The sequence below is a fragment of the Megalobrama amblycephala genome, linkage group LG13 (genome assembly GCF_018812025.1).
Source record: "Megalobrama amblycephala isolate DHTTF-2021 linkage group LG13, ASM1881202v1, whole genome shotgun sequence".
Lineage (NCBI taxonomy): Eukaryota > Metazoa > Chordata > Actinopteri > Cypriniformes > Xenocyprididae > Megalobrama > Megalobrama amblycephala.
In genome coordinates, this window is record NC_063056.1 from 31,871,548 (window position 1) to 31,885,286 (window position 13,739).

Sequence of the window (13,739 nt, forward strand, 5' to 3'; positions counted from 1 at the left end):
AGTAAACAAGAAATGCTGAATTATAAAATCCATATGCAACCCAGTAGAATATGGACAGAATCTGGTGCAAAACTTATCTTGGAGTACACTACCTTTCAAAAGTTTGAGGTCAGTAAGTTTTTGTTTGTTTGTTTTTTTTAAAGAAATTAATTATTTTAAAAAATGTATTACAGTTTCCACAAAAATATATTAAGCAGCACAACTGTTTTCAACTTTGGTAATAATAAGAATTCTTTTTTTTAACAAGCAAATCAGCATATTACAATGAATTCTTAAGGATCATGTGACACTGAAGACTGGAGTAATGATGCTGAAAATTCAGCTTTGCATAACAGGAATACATTTTATTTAAAAATATATTCAAATAGAAAACAGTAATTTTAAATTGTAATATTTCACAATATTACCGTTTTTACTTCTATTTTTCAAATAAATGCAGCCTGAGTGAGTAAAGAAAGTTCTTTTAAAAACATTAAAAAGTCTTACTGACTTAAACTTGTAAATAGTACATCCAATAGTGCATTATTTTATAGTTGATTCCTTGTGCAGATTTTGATTCTCAATTATTTGAATTTCAATCGATTCAAACTTACTTATAGTTGTCCCAGCATATTTAAATGAAATGGGAGAACATTGTAACATGACACACATCAGCTTGAAATCTATGGGAATGTGTAATGTGCTGAAGCAAACATTTAGGTCAATGCTACCACATCAATGCTAACGCAATCTCTGTTTACTGCTATCTCTGCTCTGGGCTCTTTCTGATTCTGAAAGAACACAGATACAGAGGAATGAACTGATATGTGTATCTCGAGCAGACCGATCTCTTATTTTTGGAGCATATTAAATGTCTTGCATCTCCCTGTCTGCTAACGCTAGTAGTGGCTAAGTTATCTCACCTTTGTTATTGTCTTGAAATCTTATCATCATCTTTGTTTAAACAGAGAGGCCAACACATTCCTGCTCTGTTTCTTCTGTTTTCCTTTCATCCAAAGCTCCAACAAAATGTTGGTTTGGTTCTTGAATTAATTTGGACAACTGAAAAAATAGACTCATTATTGTGATGACAAGTGTCTTATTAAAAGTGAGTTTCTCATAAAAGTGAGTTATTATGTGCTGCTATTGTACTGAATTTACCAAACCATATATTCATTAAATGATCTTCTTTTGTATTTCTCAGAATAAAGAAAGTCAGGTTTGGAACAACTTGAGGGTGAGTAAATGATTTAATCAACATTATTATTATTAATATATTATAGTAGATATTTCACAAGTGACTAAATATGTTATATATATATATATATATATATATATATATATATATATATATATATATATATATATATATATATATATATATATATATATTATATACACTGATGAGCCAAAACATTATGACCACTTGCCTAATATGCTGTTGAACCTCCACATGCTGGCAGAACAGTGTCGACATGCCAAGGCATGGTCTCTACAAGACCCCTGAAGGTGTGCTATGGTATCTGTCACCGAGACGTTAGCAGCAGATCCAGATCCAAGTCCAAGGCAAGGTGGAGTCTCCATGGATCAGACTTGTTGGTCCAGCACATCCTACAGATACTCAAATTGGATTGAGATCTGTGGAATTTGGAGGCCAGGGCAACACTTTGAATTCTTCATCATGTTCAAATCATTCCTGAACAATGTGTGCAGTGTGCATTATCCTGCTGAAAGAAGCCACTTCCACCAGGGAACACCATTGTCATGAAGGGGTGTACCTGGTCTGCAATGTTTAGGTAGGTGGCCCATGTCAAATATAAGTCCACATGAATGGCAGAACACAGGGTTTCCCAGTAGAACATTGCCAAGAGCATAACACTCCCTCCACCGGCTTGTCATCGTCCCACTGTGCATCTTGGTGCATCACGTCCACAGGATCAGGGCGCACACGTACACAACTATCTACATGATGTAAAAGAAATGGCACTCATCAGACCAGGTGGCCTTCTTCCACTGCTCCAAGGTCCAGGTCCGAAGCTTTTGTGCCCAATGTAGGCGCTTTCGACGGTGGACAGGGGTCATTATAGGCACAGTGATTGGTCAGCGGCTACGCAGTCCCATACGCAGCAGAGTGTGAGGCACTGTGTGCTGTGACACATTCCTCCCATAACCATCATTAAAATGTTGTGTCTTGTGCCACAGTAGACCTTCTGTCTGGAATAGCCTTCATTGTCCTCGTGCATCGATGAGCCTTGAGTGCCCAACTCTACCCAGACCTTAACATGTGTCCTTGTTAGGAGATGATTAACAAAATTCACTTCAGCTATGACTGATTGTAATGCTTTGGCTCATCATTGTATATGGTCAGAATTATTGGCACCTTTGGTAAATATGATCAAAGATGGCTGTGAAAATAAATCTGCATTTATGCTTTTGATCTTTCATTCTAAAAATTTGCAAAAATCTAACTTTTCATTGAAGTAAAACAATTAAAAGTGGGCCTAAAATCACATTATAAAATATATATATATGTTTTTTTGTTTGTTTGTTTTTTTTTTGTTTTTTTTTTCCAAAACACATTGGCCACAATTATTTGCATCCATAGAAATTCTTATCTCTGAAGTATATTTCAATTAAATTTTTTTTACCACACCAAGGTGACTAGGAACCTGAAATTGTCCATGACTTCTTGTCTCACATGAGTTTAAATATGATTAAACACAAAGGCCAAATTCCCTTAATCATCCATCACAAGAAGTAAAACCAAAGAATATAGTGATATGCAGCAAAAGATAGATGAACTTCACAAAATAGTAAAAAAAAAAAAACACAGCTAAAGCAATAATAAAGAAGTTCCAATCAATTAAAGATGTTACAAATCTGCCTGGAAGTGGATGTGTGTCTATACTGTCTTAATGTATGCGAGGAGGATAGTTTGAGTGGCCAAAGACTCTCCAAGGATCACAGATGGAAAATTGCGAAATTAGTCAGAAAACCTAAATAAAAGGAATTATCAAACAGCACCTATATCCCCACATGTTGTTTGGGAGACAAGACTGGAACTTCAAATGGGACCTGGTTCTATGGTCAGATGAAACAAAAAAAAAAGAGCTTTTTGGCAGAAAACCCACCAGATAGATGTGGTGCAAACAGGGATAAAAAAGTACCCCATGCCCTCTGTTAAATATACTGCTGGATCTTTAATGTTGTGGGCCTATTTTTCTGCTGGAGGTCCTGGACATCTTGTTCAGATACATGGCATCATGGATTCTATCAAATACCAACAGATAAATCAAAACCTGATTGTCCCTGCTAGAAATATTATAATGGCCCATGGTTGGATCTTCCATCAAGTCAATGATCCAAAACAAACATCAAAATCAACACAAAAATGGGATACTGATCACAAAATGAAGCTTCTGCCATGGCCATCCAAGCCCCTGACCTGAACCCTATGGAAAATGAATGAACTGAAGAGAAGAAACACCAACATGGAGTCATGGACTTGGGAATTTAAAGGATCTGGAGAGATTTGAGATCTGGAGGAATGGTTTCTGATCTCTTGTCAGGTGTTCTCCAAACTCATCAGGCATTAAGAGAAAAATCAGAGCTGTTATCTTGGCAAAAGGAGGTTGCAAATATATATATATATATATATATATATATATATATATATATATATATATATATATATATATATATATATATATATACACATACAGGTGCTGGTCATACAACTAAGAAAAATCCCAAATTCAGTATGTCAGAAAATTAGAATATTACTTAAGACCAATATAAAGAAAGGATTTTTAGAAATCTTGGCCAACTGAAAAGTATGAACATGAAAGTATGAGCATGTGCAGCACTCAATACTTAGTTGGGGCTCCTTTTGCCTGAATTACTGCAGCAATGCGGCGTGACATGGAGTCGATCAGTCTGTGGCACTGCTCAGGTGTTATGAGAGCCCAGGTTGCTCTGATAGTGGCCTTCAACTCTTCTGCATTGTTGGGTCTGGCATATCACATCTTCCTCTTCACAATACCGCAATGATTTTCTAAAACCAGGTACTGGTAGCTTTGGCACTGTCTGCAGGTGTCAAGTCCTGTTGGAAAATGAAATCTGCATCTCCATAAAGTTGGTCAGCAGCAGGAAGCATGAAGTGCTCTAAAACTTCCTGGTATACGGCTGCGTTGACCTTGGACCTCAGAAAACACAGTGGACCAACACCAGCAGATGACATGGCACCCCAAACCATCACTGACTGTTGAAACTTTACACTGGACCTCTAGCACCGTGGATTGTGTGCCTCTCCTCTCTTCCTCCAGACTCTGGGACCCTGATTTCCAAAGGAAATGCAAAATTTACTTTCATCAGAGAACATAACTTTGGACCACTCAGCAGCAGTCCAGTCCTTTTTGTCTTTAGCCGCTTCTGACACTGTCTGTTGTTCAAGAGTGGCTTGACACAAGGAATGCGACCGCTGAAACCCATGTCTTGCATACGTCTGTGCGTAGTGGTTCTTGAAGCACTGACTCTAGCTGCAGTCCACTCATTGTGAATCTCCCCCACATTTTTGAATGGGTTTTGTTTCACAATCCTCTCCAGGGTGCGGTTGTCCCTATTGCTTGTACACTTTTTTCTACCACATCTTTTCCTTCCCTTTGCCTCTCTATTAATGTGCTTGGACACAGAGCTCTGTGAACAGCCAGCCTCTTTTGCAATGACCTTTTGTGTCTTGCCCTCCTTGTGCAAGGTGTCAATGGTCGTGTTTTGGACAACTGTCAAGTCAGCAGTCTTCCCCATGATTGTGTAGCCTACAGAACTAGACTGAGAGACCATTTAAAGGCCTTTGCAGGTGTTTTGAGTTAATTAGTTGATTAGAGTGTGGCACCAGGTGTCTTCAATATTGAACCTTTTTACAATATTTAAATTTTCTGAGATACTGAATTTGGGATTTTCCTTAGTTGTCAGTTATAATCATCAAAATGAAAAGAAATAAACATTTGAAATATATCAGTCTGTGTGTAATGAATGAATATAATATACAAGTTTCACTTTTTGAATGGAATTAGTGAAATAAATCAACTTTTTGATGATATTCTACTTATGTGACCAGCACCTGTATGTATGTGTGTGTGTATATATATATATATATATATATATATATATATATATATATAAATCCAGTGCACAAACTCTTAGAAATAAAAAAAGAAATAAAGCCAGCTAATCAGATCGTAGCTTGAGATTTCAGCCAGCTTTTGACATTTTTTTTGTAATATGCATCAGATGGTTTGTTGGCAGTCTGTGAGCGAGGCTGAGACTAGAATGGAGATGGAGATCTGTGAGATAACCCTTCCAACAAAACATCATCTTTAATGGATTCAGTTGACAATGACTCCATCAAAGCAGCTGATGACATGTAAGTTGAAGTGGATTTTAGGGATAAACGTTCTCTTCTCTCACGTCTCACAGGTGGAGGGGCAAAGGCTCAGACAGAACAGAGGAATGAAGACTCATTTCATAAGCAGATAGACAAAATTCAGGTAGAAACATCATAGTTGACACAGCATGCACACTTTAACACTTACAAGTTACTTGCAGGTTTTAAATGAATGTTGAATTAGCCAGTCCAGTCTCACACTGGAAGCATTGCTGTAGTAGTTATAACCTGTGCACCACTAAAATATTTTTTAGTGTTGTCGATCAAATTGGTTTTCGGCTGATATTAGCACTATTTTATTTTGTTTATTTATTTAAATTAGTATCAACCAAAATTGGATATTTAACTGTGGATGTCCATTTGTCCAATTTTTACAATTAGATTACCTTTACCGTCATTTAATGTAAACTTAATCTTAAAAACACTAATCATTTAATACTGTTAAATTTATATTTATATTGCAAATTTCAAAATGAATATTTACAGTATGAATATCATACTGTACTTTATTATGTTGTGGTGCTTAAATTCACTTGTAGTACTAACAATTATTAATTTTAGTGTTTTATTTTTAATTTATATAGACACATTTTATTTACTTATTTATTGATTCAGTTATCAGCCACAATCAAAATTTTGTAATATTGGTGCATCACTGTAAATGACATAATACAGCATAGATTGTAATGTATATCATTTGTCATCACAAAAGGCTCACTTTTACTTTGTCCTTGTAAGACTTTGACCTGGGAGAACATTTCTCTTAGTCTCTCTCTCTCACAAACACACTAAAAATGGTCTGTTTGAGGTTTGGAAATAGCGTACGAGGGAGGACAGGACAGGGTTGGGTGGAGTCGTGCCGATTAAGTGATTGGAAGCATTCGGTCGCTGAAGCGCTTTTCTTCAATCCTCCAGATAACATCGTCCCTGCACTCTTTATCTTTCTTCTTGAACTTCTTTTAAACATCCCTCCCTCACTCTCTCTTCATTACATACTGTCCGCTTCTTCTGGCGTCCACTTTCATTACCGAGACTTATCTCATTCACCCTTCCGCTGTCACTCCCGTTATTGTGTGGTGGGGATTTTCAGATTAGCCGTTCCCACAAACTCTTCACACCGCTTTCGCGCCAAGGAGCTAAATATTTATTTATAAGTGAGGTAAATTAATTAGACTGTCATTTAGAGATCGGGCGCTCGTGTTTGTGCACATGGTTGGTCGATGGTGCTCTGATTGGTAGAGAAAAGTGCATGCTTTGCAAGTGATGCTTTGTGGCCTTATTAGACCCGACTGGCCCCTGATTCATGGGATTTAAAGTGAGCAGCTTAAAGCAGCTCTGCAATGGTTGTCAGAAATCAGAAGCATGCTCTCCTATCAGTCCTACTAAATCAAATTCTTTAGGAGAGACAGAGAGAAAGCCTCATCAGACAGGTCTGTAATTTATAATGAGAGTCATTGTGCGTGATCATGTGGCGATTATTACTAATATTCATGATTTTTCAATTCTAAAAACGTAGGCATACATCTGTTTTTTAATTCTAAAACAATGCTTATTAAGAGGCTCAATGGCTCAAGATTTGAACAAATGCGTCAGAATAAATTCAATCCCATTGCAGATACCAGATATAATGTTTCTAAGTAAAACTGATTTAAACACAAATTGTGCAATTTCTGCAGTGACCTTTACAAATTATCAATTGCCACATTTGATTTAGTTTCCGGAACACTCCTCCCTTCTTCCATTGGTCAGACAAACATATACAGCTTGATCCAGGATGTCAATCAGAAATTTCAGTTGGATCAAGTTCGATTGGATGATGTTTTCAGATTGATTTGTTAACATGAAGGCTTTCTATTCTGATAGAGCTATCAGACGAGTTACACGTAAACATATAGCTATTGAGAGACAGAATCTTGTGATCAATTTTTGTTGAGATTTCTGCTCATTGTAAATCAGATACAGATAAATTAGCACAGTACCAGTACATTTAATTGAATGCATTAATGAATTAACGATTAGTCATACCTTCTCTCTATTAATTGTGAAGCTGTGGGTTGTAATTTGTTACTTCAAAAGTATATGCTATAACTTTTGAATTTCTAAGCTACATTGGTGATAAATCATAGGACAGTGTTCACAATGAGATTCTGCACTCGATCTTCACGTGATGTGCGAGCTACTGTCTGTATGGGTGTTCGTTTGCCACGATGCAGTAGCTCAATATAATGATACACATCCGATGGTCTAAAATCACTTGAATATCCAAACTGGCAAGACTTAAAACACATACAGTTGACAGGTTCAAGTTTAGTGAAGACGCAAGTGAAAGTGGTCTGGGTTCAGGGCTCACATGTTATCAGAGACATGACACGGCTCGGCTCTCTGTGTGACAGAAAACAGCTCGCGGGCACTGAAGTGAGGTGTTTTCCATGTTGTCGTTCTTGAATGGTGTAAAATCACTTGAATGTTCAAACTGGGAAGCCTTTAAGCACGTACAACTGACAAACATTTGTGAGGATGCAAGCGAAAGTGATCTCACTTCTGGCGTGAGTCAACACGCTGTCTGTGTGTGTTGACTCTGCGTTTGCCTCCGTGTTGCTTCCATGCTGCTGACTGGACAGGGCGAAGTCATGTGACTACACACGCGGTAGTATGTTTTTAAAGGGAAAGTATTAACAGGATTAAAAAAATTAAATAACCGACATGGGAAAATTGTCGCTTAGAGGTTCTGAATGTTGGTTTTGATTACTTTTTGATTAATCGTCCAGTGCTAATGCCAGCCTATGGTCTTCATTGGCTGCTCGCGAACAACATCTGCTTTGACCCTCCCTCAAACACCGTAGTTGGAGTTGAGGCCTGGAAGAGTTTGGTTTGTGTTATTGACATGTCCAGAAGTTTCTGCACTGCAAAAGCAAATCCACTTTGCATGCACTTCTAAAAGATGAGGATTCGACCTTGATTTGATGCGGAAAAATGGACGCCGTCGTTACTGTTCATGTCACTGTGTATCAAGTGCTGAGGAGGGCTGTGGAGCTGAAATTCAGATATGGTAATGGACAGTTCATTTACGCGCTTTAAGCGCTAGACCAATCGCAACAGACTGGGCCATCTGACCAATCAGAGCAGAGAAGGCTCTCATAAAGGAGGGGTTTAGAGAGACTGAATCCTTTAATTAAACTGTTTCAGACACTGTGAATAAAGAGGTGATCCTGCAATGTATGTATATTATGAGAAAAATAGATTGTTTTTGTTTTTAACCTTAGATGCATGTAAACATTGTAGGAGATCTACAAAACAAAATTAGCAACCTTTAAAATAGCATAATTGGAGCACTTTAAATTACGCATTACATTGTTTTGTGTTTTAGGGTGGTTCTTATTTATACTCTGCTATACTGTTGTGAGACACTTCTTCAAAATTTAATTTTGTGCTTTATTTTCTCACAATTTCCATACAGTACAGCAGTGGTTCCCAACCAAGTGGTTCCTGAAGCCCCCCAACACTGCACATTTGGCATGTCTCATTTGTCTGACACACCCATTTCAGGTCTTGAAGTCTCAACTAATGAGCTGATGATCTGAATCAGGTGTGTTTGATCAAGGAGACATAGAAACATGGGCTGCATCTGAAAACCCAGGCAGCTGACTTGCTGCCTCACTGCCCTATCAGGCAATGTTTGTGCATGTAGACACCTCGCAAAACTGATTTCGGACAGACTTCTGCGGCAGCATAACAGTTTAATGATCTACCGCAAAACAGCACGAACTTTGGTGAAAACTAAACAAATATTTAACTACTACAGTAGTAATTTCTCGCTAGAAATGACATCAAAGGTGAAAAATGTTGGTCAAAAACGTACATTTACACACAAACTGACCAGCAAACACAACTTTCGGTCACCATCTTTATTTTTCTAGCTCAACTGTCACAGAATGTAAAGCACAGGATTGTGGGATATCACAGGCAGCGAAGGATACATCTATGCTGCTTTCAAAAATCGATCAGATGAAGGTATCTCAGGAAACAGGAAGTGAAGCTAACATTGAATTCGGATGTGCTATGATGCCTTCCTACCTTGAAATGTGTCCTTCGAAGGTGGCATTTTCCAGTTTTCAGACGCAGCCATGCAGTGTTGAGGGGCTCCAGGAACGTGGTTGGGAACCCCTGCATTACAGTACTCTGTGTTGCACCGAAAGTTGTGGTAACAAATTGAATTAAAGGTGAAATTATAAAATGGAAAGAAAGTATTTTCTTGTAAAACATACTCAAGTTCTGTTTTATTTACAACTTCGAAAAATCATTTTTTATAATTGGTGATCAAATCTATAGACTTTTTGGTGAACAGATTCAAAAGATTCGAGTCACTGGCTTAAATCAAATAACTTAAATGAACTCTCATTCACACACCAGAGGATAAAGTGTTTTTGATCTGATAATGTCTTTCCTATAGTCTCTGTGCATGATGTAATTTCATCATTCAGCACACAGGTTAAGAGAGGTAAGAACATTAACACGCTCTTTTTTTAAATGTGCACATATTCGCACAAAGCACATTTCCCTGCTGTTTTAATAACTCATCTAAGACCTGTGATCTAATCGGCATGTACAGCAAGTAATTAAAGTTGAAATTAATTACTGTCTGTGCTGATATTCTAATCAAACAGCTTTGGAGTATTTCGTAGCAGAAAGTTGATATTTTGTCATCCGTGTTTTATCTCCAGTGGCGGCGCGCGATCGTCTGTACTTGCAGATTATTCCTCGCCAGGAAAAGCTCAGGAAACGACAGATAAAGAGGGAGAGAACTTGCACGTTTTTCTTTTTTCTAGTTCCCGCTCTGACCTCTTGACAGTTCTCATCCCTCGTTCCGCTCCTACGTCTCTCCCTCTTTCTCTTAACATTCCTTTATCATGACAGTGTTTCGAGAGAGATAGGGCCAAGGCTTTGTGACTGCGTTTGATGGAAATTAGACAATCGTTCATTAGTGAGTTAGATAAAGTCTCTCCCTTCCTCCCACCCGGCTGACAGTTGTCTCCTCGCGTCTCCTCGGGGAGCTCATTTCACACCGAGAGCTTGCGGTGGTGCACGCTTTGCCGCTGTGGAAGTGACTCCGACTCGCTCGGGTCCCATCTGAGTTTGTCTCCGCAGACAGTGCCACTGGAAATGTCAGCAGGAGCAGAGAGGAGCCGTGTCGAGTCGCTCACTCTAACAAGCTGAAGGGTTCTCCCCGCGGGGCCCGCGTATGCAGAGCCGCTCTTATTTCTCGGGATTGTCTCCAGTCAGGCTCGTCAGAGAGCTCACTGCACCCACAGAGGTTGCTCTTATAGAGGAGACTTGTGTAAGTTCTGCATCCGTTCCAAAAAAATATGACTGTTTTCAAACAGGTTTTGCAAATTCTTGTAGCATGTATTAAGTTTTCATTTTCCTAATGATGAATAGAAGCAACTTTTGAAACGATTAGCCAAAACTCAAGTTGAATGTAAACAGTGTTTGAGTCAAACACAGACGGGAAGTTAGAATCTTTCAGACAAAAGTTTTAGACAAACACTTTGTTTCGTTGTCGATTTTGATGTGCAGAAGATCAACCGTTTGAGAAAGCGTCTGGAATGTGTGGTCTACATCAGGGTCAGATGAACACATAATCACAGGCAACTTCACGCACAGGCAGGCCTGCCCTTTCTCTCTCACTCCCTCGCTTTTCTCTCGCTTTTAGGCCGTCAGATATGGAGAACTGTCCCTGCGTCTCAGCTCACAGATCAGAGGCTTCTGTTCTGGCCTGCAACAACCTTTCCTGCATTAAAATAGGTCTGATAGAACTTTCTAAAGCTTCCTGATAGCGTTCAGCATTCGCCTCGGTGAAAATAACAAGTTGGTTGCTCACTTTGTGACCCGCTGGATGAGGTAAATCAATACAGGAGGAAAAAATATATTTTGAAATCAAAATAAAACTTGTTTTATTTTGTATTGTGACATTTCTGAATGAAACAAGATATTCAACAAGAAACATTTAGGGTGAGATTTAATTTGATCTAAAGTAAGTGAAAACGTAAGACTAAGAGAGATTAATGATGTCAACCAGAAAGGAAAGTCAAGAAGGTTCATTTTTAAACCTTGTTGAGTTTAAAACTAGTGGCTTATGGGCTTTAACACTATATAAGATCTTGGAAGGATGCTATTAAATGGCTGTTAAATGTTAAAAGCCTTAAAAGCATGATCGGATGAATATTTCAGGGAAAAAATAAAATGGTGAAGAGTGATTTCTGCAAAACTAGTGGCACCAAATGAAGCAATGAAAAGTTTGTTTCTGAACAAATGACCAAGGGTGGAATGGCTTTTCAGAGAATACTAAAGTTGATTTAGTTCAGTTTAATAGTTAAATTTGGGTCTGTTCAATACAAAAAACTATTGTATGAAGACTTCATAAGATATGGAATAGATCAAATTAATTTTTTGTTGTTGTTGTTGTTAGTGTGTTACGAAAGAAATAATGACAAATGGGTGAGTAAATACTGACAAATTTTTATTATTATTTTGTGTCCCTTTAACACCTAAATAACACTACATTTAAAAGTTTGGCATCAGTAAGATTTTTTTAAAGAAAGTGCTTTTATTCAGCAAGGATGTATTAAATCTTTCTATTAATCAAAGTATCCTGAAAAAATGCATTGGTGCTTCCACAAAAATAAAACAGCACAATTATTTCCATCATTGATGATAATAAATGTTTCTTGAGCAGCAAATCAGCATATTAGAATGATTTCTGAAGGATCATGTGCCACTGAAGACTGGAGTAATGATGATGAAAATTCAGCTTTGGCATAACAGAAATAAATACAGTGTTCTGTCATGAAACTCTAGATGGCGCAGGCTGATAGGTCCTTCTACTTAATCTGCTTGCAATCACATCATTCTCTATGGGGCACAGCTGATTGGTTCCTGCTGTATCAGTAGCCAATGATCTCGCTGCTCAACCTTCAAATACTTGGTCAGCATTTGCTAGCAGTCGCAGCGTGCTTTCAGAAACCCTCCACCTTCCCCAGCTCCACCTGTACAGATCTGCTATGGGTAATTAATGTATGCTACAGTATACTGTACAGCAGAAGCATGTCATCGTGTGTCTGTTGACAGTAGCATGGCCCGTACTTGCTCCGCCGCAGCAGCAGCAATAACCAACAGCAGAAGCAATAACAGCAGCAGCAGCGTAGCAGATCTATTCCACCAAGACCAAACATATCAACATTTCACCCAGTACCATGCCAAACATTATTTTATTTTCTTCTGACATCTAAAAATGTCTTGATTTTGCTCTTGATGGTTCTAGGTGGGTCCAGGTGTATCAGTCCCCCTCATCTTTCCTCCCCAGGCAGGGAACGTTGCCCCCTTGTAGTGCCTGAACCTCAGCTGAGTCGGGTGGCAGCCTCCCATTTGTTAAATGCTACATGAGGTGACTGGAGCTTCTCTGCCCGTTGCTGAGAGGACAGATGGAGAGGCCACGGAACGTTCTGGAGAGCCGATGGTAATTACGAGCCAGTAGCAGAGCCGGTGGCTTCCGCAGGGAACAGTCCTGAGCGGAGCCGCTCGAGTGGCATGGGGGTTGTTTGCCCTTTGGCTGCTCAGCATGCTCTACGCGGTGAGCTCATGTTGGGACCGCCGTTGCTGCACATTTCTCCGTCTTCACGTCAATGAGTGTGTGTGAGAACATGGTGACATTTGCATTGAGCTTTTGTCATTCACATTCTTCAGATGTGTTTCAGGTTCTATTGATTTCATATAGAAACTGATGGAAGTTGCAGATGCAAGTTATATTTGTCTAAAAAGGCATTTTATGAAATAGTTCACACAAAAATAAACAATTCTGCTATTTACTCATGCCATTTCACCTGTGTGACTTTTTTCCCCCTTAGAACACAAAAGGAGAATTTTGAAGAATCTTCAGGCAGCTTTTTTAGACACAACATGATCATGTCTGAAAAAAAGAGATATTTACTGTAAGTTTTCATCATACAACATGTCTCATATTTCATATTCTCTTTGCTGACACTTGTCTTTGGTAACCAAGTACACTAACTTCTGAAAAAAAAAAAAAAATGAATGGAAAAATTGTTGTTTGTGAGCACCACACCTGAGGAACAGCCATAATTTGTGAAGAAATGTATATAAATCATAAATATTGAAATGGATTATTTTTATTTCACACTTTGTTTAGACCATCATAGTTTAAAACACGAATGAATTAATTTACAATATGTATTAGTGTGTGTGTGTGTGTGTGTGTATATATATATATATATATATATATATTAGTGTTTTATAATGGATT

At 38.3% G+C, this 13,739-nt stretch overlaps 1 protein-coding gene across 6 annotated transcripts in view; it reads left to right on the plus strand.

The window, feature by feature from the left end:
* zfpm2a (zinc finger protein, FOG family member 2a) overlaps nt 1–13,739 on the plus strand; it is a 256,881-nt gene that overhangs the window by 11,794 nt on the left and 231,348 nt on the right. For all 6 annotated transcript variants that reach the window (XM_048211536.1, XM_048211537.1, XM_048211533.1 and 3 more), the window contains 4 exons: nt 1,184–1,216; nt 5,455–5,525; nt 12,741–12,935; nt 13,324–13,407. The gene's annotated coding sequence lies outside the window, so the exon portion shown is untranslated. The remainder of the gene's footprint in view (nt 1–1,183; nt 1,217–5,454; nt 5,526–12,740; nt 12,936–13,323; nt 13,408–13,739) is intronic.